Source organism: Crocodylus porosus, unplaced genomic scaffold (genome assembly GCF_001723895.1).
Source record: "Crocodylus porosus isolate Cpor-Errol unplaced genomic scaffold, CroPor_comp1, whole genome shotgun sequence".
NCBI classification, from domain to species: Eukaryota; Metazoa; Chordata; order Crocodylia; family Crocodylidae; genus Crocodylus; species Crocodylus porosus.
In genome coordinates, this window is record NW_017728949.1 from 75,905,733 (window position 1) to 75,914,575 (window position 8,843).

Here is an 8,843-nt window from a genome sequence, read left to right on the forward strand (position 1 = left end):
GACTTGTTATTGAAGAAATATCCCTCCTTCTTTTAACATGGACATGCCATTGTGCATCAGCACCCAAACACCATACTTCACAGGAAGGAAAACTTAAACCAATGACAAGGAAAAGCTAGGGTTTTCAATTCTACTGCAACCTTCATCCACCTTTGCAGTCATTCTGAAGTATTCTTTCTTCATCCACCTGCTCTACCACTGAGGACTTATTTTTATTTTTGGATTAATCTGGAAACCTTGCTCTCAACCTTGCCACCATGGATGACTCTACCAGGAGTGCACAATTTCAGACAGCAAGTCTCAGGATCATTGGTAACACACAAGCCATGTCAAGACTGTGATCCCTGGAAGTTAAAGACTACTTTCAGAGCAAAATAATAAATCCATGTAACTGCAAACAACGTCAGATCATGATTATGACTGTTATTTTTCTAGTGTATTTTTTATGTTTAACAAAACAATCTTGATATGATTGTGGGCAGATTGTAATATCTGTCAACATTAATATCTGTACATTTCAAAGGGAAGAACTTATACACTTCTGCCTTGATCTATAGATTGGCATTTCAGTAATTCCCCATATGGATAAGCATTTTTAGAAACCAGGAGGCAAAGGTCGTTGGTTGGTATACATCTGCCTCTATCAAAGTCTGTGAGCATTTTCCCACTGAATTCCATGGAACCAGGATTTGTTATACTCAAGTCCATGACAATTTATCCATGAGACAGGTGCATGAGCATGTGCTTGTGTGCCAACTTGTTGTGCTTCAGCCAGGGAGCCACATATGCCAGCCCCTGTGCTCAGTTTTTTGTAGTGCTACATGCTGGTGCTATCTTTGAGGTGGATTTCTCACTAAGTCCTCATTCCAGGATATATCTAAACCTTTCCAGTTCTTTCCGCATAATATATCAGACATATAGTCTTTCCTTTTCATCCATGTGAGTAAAATATGAGAGAGGCAATTTCCTTTTCCCTGGCCATGATAAATGCACTACTATGTGTCTGGGATGCTGCAAATTTCATTCAAGCCAATCCATTTAAACAGGTCACTTTTTTTACATCCCTCCATTAGTTCTTCCATCTCTATTGTGTGAAATGAACTCATCTTCACCTTGAAAGCTGTCAACTGCACATGTCCGCCTACCTATCATCACTCATTCAGCTCTGAGAACTTGGCTCCTGCCTCCATTTTGCCCAGCTTGCTAATCTCTATTGCTCACTTTGCTAGATTTTCAAACAAACACCTTTTGCTTTCTTTCATGCTGCTCCACAGGCTTGCAAGAAACTATTTGTAAGTGTCCACAGAGTTACATTACCTTTTTCCAGATCTTTCCTTAACACTCTCTCTTGCTATGAAGCCTACAAAAACCTTGACAAAATGTGTGCCATCATGCTCACAAATACTGGCTTATGTTTTTTGTCCTGTTCTTACCCGTTTTCATCCATCTGTTGGTTTTTGTCTTATGCTTAAATTAGGAACCCTTTGGGACCACAGCTGCTTGTTTGTTCTGTTTGTATAATATCTAGTCGAATGGATCCTGGTCTGTGAGCTCCTAAACACTTTAACAACCACTCCACTTATCCATGCAATGGAGTTAAAATAGAGATGTTTTCTGAAGTTTGGCGACTGCCAATTGGGGCAGTTTTGATTCTGTCTTATTTCTACCAAACATGTGCTTCTGATTTGTGTGAAGCAGATGATTGGAGCTGTGGGTACTAAAACATAGGCCACACATGTAGAAAAGAAATATACTCCAGTCAGGTCAATGTAAAGCACAGTCCACCTGATGAAATATGTTTGCTTTCTTTATCAAGAACTGCTTCACTTTTTTCCCCTAGGGAAGTGTTTTATATGGTTACAATATATATTATTTTCCTTCCCCTCCCAAGCTGAGACTCCAGACAGCTAGAGGTGTTTAAAGGAAAAGAAATGCATATTTTTTCAACAATACATAGAATTTATGTTCTCATATTAGTTTATATTCTTACTAAGCAGCTAGAGCTGAAATTTGAGTTCCACTGCAGTGCCCCTACTAATTGCCTTGAATAATTCAAAATTTTACCGCTCTCAAGGGCACAACTGGAGCCAGACTGTTGTAAGCCACATTTGTTACCATGGAACCAACAGAATAAGTACAGTTTATGCTGCAGAGCATGCTGAGCTTAAGTTACACAGTTTTGTTAGTTTCAAATTCAAATAAGTGGAAGAATTACAGTGGGTTGGCTTGTCAAGGGATGCTACCAGTAAGCACAAACCAACCCAGATTTTACTTTCAAAGCAGCAGGACTATTTCAAAATCACAGTGTAACATAAAGATTATGTTTTACTGAACAAAATTAGATAAAGCCTTAACTGCAGGATCACTCTTTTTGGCTCAAGAGACAAATTCTAAAGCTGCTGATGACTTGAAATAGGTCCTGATGAGAAGGAAGGAAGGAAATTAGATTTTTTTTTAACTTACAAAACTGTCTTGCCTATGTAAGAACATTGAGCATGACTGTCACTCTGAAGACGTATTAGCTCATTTAGGTAATTAGTGTGAGCAGCATGTTTCCCTACTTATTCCATTCAATTATAGGGTGCTCACTTTGTCATTACTGGAGTATCTTAATGTGACTTGTAATTAGTGTAATTACAATCCAATGTTAATTATATCTGCCACTTAGACATAATTTTATATAGTAATGGTCTCTATTCTCAATAACCTTATTATGTTGTTTATTCAAACAGGAATTTAGTCTTCTTTCATGCGTCAAATATGGAGATTACAAAAAGTACTGCTTGTCATTTTTGTAGTTATGACTGGGAAACATTGCTGTAGCAAAATCATATTTGGGACAATCAATGAATATGAAAACTGAATTACAGCAGACACTAATTGTTAGAGACATGCTGAACTAACAAAAATAATTTGCACAATAGGCAAACGTTAAGAACTGGGTAGAAGTCAATGTCCATAAGCAAACAAGAGGAATAGGATACTCTGACAGAAGGCGCATCCTTCCCAAGGCAGTTCTTTGCTTTGTTACCTAGTACAGTACCTCTTCTTAGTTATACACCTTCAATATTGAGATGTATATGAGTCTAGCCAGGAAGTCATTTTTGTTCCTACACTAATGTAACAGTTATTTCTTCAGTGCAACACCTGGAAGTTAATCACTCCTTAAGCTCTGGCAGAATGTTTATTGTAGCAAATTCTGACAGAACCCCAAACATTCCTAAATTAATAGTTTTCTCTTCTTTTCTTGACAGTATCACTTCAAAGGACTTTTTGGTATGCCCTCTCAGCTATTACCTATTAAAATGAATGAATCAGGTTTATAGATGGTTTGAAAGCTGATCTGTGAAGAGAGATATTGGGCTGCTGACATATTTCATGTTAATTACAAGGTGACCTTAGGGTTGCAAGTTTCTAAAATGTCTGAAGTTGCCAATGTTGAATTCAGAGTATGATTGTGTAAAAAGCTAAGACCACAGGAGTTATTTTTAACAAAACTGCTCCTACATCTGTGGATGGAAACATTATGATCAGATTTAACGGTATTGCAAATATCAGCAATTCTCTAATACTAATTTCTTTTAGAATACATCTGGTGTAGTCCAAGTGTTCCTTGTTTCACTTTACATTAAGTCATAACATTTCTAAATATACTATATAGTGACTAGATGGGTTTAGTGTACTCTTACTGCCCTATAAATAATAATATAATTCTTGCCTAAGCAGTGATTCCTTGCTTACTGTTGGTTAAGTCATTCTCATGTTAGTAATGCCAAGTAAATAGATGGCCAGCCTTTTTATTTCTTATTTTATATATAAATTCCATTTACTAATAGCAGGTAGTGCATTTCTAGCAGATTATTGCAATTCTCAGGTGGTTAAAGTCACTCAGCCATCAGCCCTTCAACTCATAACACCAGTTGAGGAGTGTTGCAATCACCTAGAAATGCACTGCCTGTAGTGTTTTATTGCTTAATAAATACAACCAGCAGGGGCATCTTTGGAATGTGTATTCAAACCAGTCCTATTCATTAAATATTAACTAGCAGCTATTCTAACTTTTTTGTTTTATTTTATTTAGAACTACTTAGTCTTTGTGCTGAAGAAGAAAGAACACAAGCTTTGCCCTGTAAGAAAGAATTGTTTTATACAACTTGCTCAGTGGTTTGCCTTATTAAAACAGTGCAAAGGTAAACCTGACATTATTTGTCTAACTTTTGGTCTTTTTATAAGAAAGCACCATCACATGGGCTACATCCTCAGGGTCAGCTAAGTTTAGAAGTAGATTTGATATGGGAGACTCAAGTTATTTCAGATCAGGTTCTGCAATTTTTACATATACACTCTTAATTCTGGGATTGAGAGGGAATCAGCTCAGACTCTTGCTGTAAGTTACCCCAACCTGGGGGTTCACATAGGGCAGAGGTTTTCAACCTTTTGGGATCAGTGTATTCCCGGCAGCTGAACCCAGAGCATGGGGTGGGGGGTGGCATGAGGACACTGAATGGGGAGGAAATTAGCAGGGGTCATAGCTGATCCACTGGCAAGGATATATGAGCACTCACGGTGCTCAGGTCAGGTTGTGGAGGATTGGAAGAGGGCTAACATCATCCCAATCTTTAAGAAGGGGAGGAAGGAGGACCCATGGAACTATAGACCAGTCAGCCTTATGGAAAAATCCTGGGAAATCCCTGGGAAAATCCTAGAAAAAATTATCAAGGAGCACATCTGTGGGAGCCTGCTGACTAATGTGATGCAGAGGGGTAACCAACATGGGTTTTTAGCAGGCAGGCCCTGCTTAACTAACCTAGTTTCCTTTTACAACAAGGCCACCAAATTTTCAGATGTAGGAGTAGAGGTGGATGTTATCTATCTGGACTTCAAGAAGGCCTTTAACAAAGTATCCCATATCATCCTTATAAATAAACTCTGGGGATTTGCCTTGGATGATTACATGGTATAATTGGTAGCAAATTGGCTCAAGGGTCACACTCAGAGGGTAGTAGTGAGTGGATCGGTGTCAACCTGGGAAGATGTGGGCAGTGGAGTCCCTCAGTGCTCAGTTCTTGGGCCGGTGCTGTTCAACATCTTCATCAGTGATCTGGATGAGGGGGTGGGAAGCACCCTGTCCAATTTCACAGACTACACAAAATTATGGGGTGCAGCTAACACCCTGGAGAGGAAGAACCAGATCCAGGCCTAGCTAGACAGGCTAGAGAAGTGGGCAGAGAGCAACAGGATGCAATTCAGTAAGGACAAGTACAAGGTGCTGCATCTAGGGAAGAAGAACTGCCATCATACCTACGGGCTGTGGGGTGACTTCTCAGCTCCACTGAGACACAAAAAGATCTTGGAGTCACTGTAGACTCCAGAATGAACATGAGTCGCCAATCTGATGAAGCAGTTGGCAGAGCCAATCACACCTTGTTATGCATGTGTAGTTGCTTCACAGACAGAACCAGGGAAGTGATTCTCCCTCTTTATACAGCACTGGTCAGGCTGCAGCTGGAGTACTGTGTCCACTTCTGGATGCCACAGTTCAAGTGGGATGCAGACAACCTGGAGAGGGTCCAAAGATGGGCCACTCACCTGATTTGAGGCCTGCAGAGAAGGCCCTATGAGGAAAGGATAAGAGACCTTAGCCTCTTCAGTCTCTCCAAGAGAAGGCTGAGAGGGGACTTTGTGGTGGCATACAACTTCATAAGGGGAGAGCAACATGAAGTAGGTGATGATCTGTCCACCAGGGCACCCCCTGGAATGGCAAGGAACAATGGCCATAAGCTACTAGAGCGAAGGTTTAGGCTGGACATTAGGAGAAAGTTCTTCTCAGTCAGGATTGCCAGAATCTGGAATAGGCTCCCAAGGGAGGTGGTGCTCGCCTTATCCTTGGGGGTCTTCAAAAGGAGACTTGTCAGGCACCTGGCTGAGATGACATGATCCCATGGTTAGTGATTCTTTTCGTGCCTGCCAGGGGCAGGGGGTTGGACTAGATGGCCCACTGAGGTTCCTTCCAACCCTGGAATCTATGTACATTTCTGAATTCTACTTCATCCTTTTTGAGATGTGGAGAACAGGACTGCTCACAGTATTCAAGATGTATTTGACCTAATTTATCACTTAGTCTGATTTTACATAATGGTTATTGTAAAGCTGAATTTGTATAATGGCATAGTGATACGCTCAGTTTTGTTTTCAATTCCATTCTTAAATGATGCCCACATTTTTATTAGGTTTTTGGTCTCCATTGCACGCTGAACTGATGTTTTTAGAAAGCTACCTACGATAGTATGACTTTACTGAGTCATAACAGCTAGTTCAGAACCCAGCATTGTGTATGTTTAATTGAGGTTATTTTTCCCCCATGTTCATTATCTTGCACTTGTCAACACTGAAGTTCATCTGCCATTTTTATGCCCACTAAGTGCAGACATCTTTTTGGGGTTGAGGTGGGGGGGGGGGGTTAGATCAGGTTCAAAATGGCCACCTGATCTTCATAGTTTCATAGTTGGTAGGGTTGGAAGGGACCTGAGCAGATCATCAAGTCTGACCCCCTGCCTTGGCAGGAAAAAGTACTGGGGTCAAACGACCCCAGCAAGGTATTCATCTAGCCTCCTCTTCAAGACCCCCAGGGTAGGAGCCAGCACCACATCTCTTGGAAGCTGGTTCCAGATCTTACCCACCCTGACGGTGAAGTAGCGCCTCCTGATATCTAACCTAAACCTACCCTCTGCCAGCTTGTGACAGTTATTTCTAGTCACTCCTGGTAGTGCTCAGGGGAACAGGCACCAGTGCCTGATGGTCCCCTCTGACTAGTTTGTAACAGGCCACTAGATCCCCCTTCAGCCTTCTCTTCTGGAGGCTGAACAGGTTCAGGTCCCTTAGCCTCTCTTTGTAGGGCCTGCCCTGCCGCCCCCTGATCATGGAAGTGGCCCTCCCCTGGACCCTTTCCATGCTGTCCACATCTCTCCTGAAGTGTAGCACCGAGAACTGGATGCAGGACTCCAACTGTGGCTTGATCAGTGTTGCATAGAGGGGGAGGATCACTTCCTTGGACCTGCTTGAGATGCATCTGTGGATGCATGACAAGGTGCGGTTGGCCTTTCTGACTGCTTCCCCACACTGCCGGCCCATGTTCATTTTGGCATCAATGATGACTCCAAGATCCTTTTCTGCCTCTGCACTGATGAGAAGGGAGTTCCCCAGGCTGTAGGTATGGTGCTGGTTGTTCCTCCCCAGGTGCAGTACCTTGCACTTGTCAGAGTTAGAATCCATCCTGTTCTCATCCGCCCACCCCTGTAACCTGTATAGGTCTGATTGCAGCCTATTCTTCCCTTCTAGAGTGCCCACTTCCCCCCACATCTTAGTGTCGTCTGCAAATTTGAACAGGGTGCTTTTTACCCCCTCATCCACTCGATCTAGGTTAGACTGGAGCATGGAACTTCTATAAAGTTATCTGTGCACCCCCAGGGCTGGAAAACCCAGTCATTGGGCCCAGCCCTGAGTCTGTGCTTTTTACAGCTCCCTACCCAGCACCAAGGTATTTTTAGACCCCCAGTCCTTTGTCCCCCCACCCAAGGTGAACCAGCCAAGCCTTTCCCAATCTCCCAGTCTCCCCCCATCCTGCATGCCACTTCAGCTGCTGCTTGTTTTATCAGCATACGCTGCTTCTGAAGCTGAGCAAGTAGGTATCAGTGCAGGGGAGCGGCAGGAGGAGTAAGGGTGTAGGTTCATTGGGAGGCAGGGGTCAGAGGGCTAAAAATAATTCCCCCACAAGCTCCTCTGTGAACCCTCACTGCCCCCCTGATCTTGTCAAACCTTTCCAATCCCAGCAACTCCCCACAGATTCTGCCTGCCCCACCCTGCAGTTGCCACCCGCATCCCCAATCCCACTGATTGCTCCTGAAGCTGTCTGCTCCCTCCTCCCCACTCTGATCACCCCCTCCTGATCCTCCCATGGACCCCTGATCCCTGAGTCTGCTTGCCTCCCACCCCTGTGTCCCCAGCCCCTCTCCTAATAGCCCCTCCATCCTATCTAACTTTAGATTGGGTAGCCATTTTGACATTTTGAGCCCATCCCCGCAAATGTTTGCCCTTAGCCTCACTTATCTTGGTGAGATCTTTCTGCCACTGCTTTGTCAGCTTTGGATTTGACTACTCTGAATAATTTGGTGTCTTCTGCAAACTTGGTGATTTCACTGTGTACCCCCATTTCCAGATCGGAACTCCAACCCAGAGGCAATGATATTACAGTGATACTGCAGTGGTGCCCGAGGGATGAAAAAATGATCATTAAAGCACCCCCTAGCACACAGTTGCAGCTCTAGTCTGAAAAGAAGAGGCACATAAAACAGGGGCTATCAGTAGGAGAGTATGAGCCAACCTGGTGAACAATCTGCACTCTGGATTGCTGAATACTTTTGCTCCTCTGGCAGCTTCACCATAACCATAATGTCAAGTCAGAACAAGTGACAAATTAGGTCAATTACTGTACTGTAGACATGCAAGTCACACAAATGCTTTGTAAATATACTGCTATTTTAATTATGGCTATAGATATGTACATTTGTTTTTCTTTGTCATTTAAACATTAAAGTGTTGTTAATACTGTTATCTGTTTTCCAGTTAAGTGCAATTTAATTTTCTTTCTTAAGAGAGTTGGATATTTTTAAAAATGAAATGTATACATCTCTTTCGCTAATATTTTTTTCTTTTTTTTTAATTCCATGATTTCATGGTCTCAAGCCTAGGACAGAAAATCTTTTCCTTGCTGTATATATGTTTTTAGTAACTACTGTTATTCTATTAACATTTGTAAAAGTTAATTAACATTTTATTTGTCATGA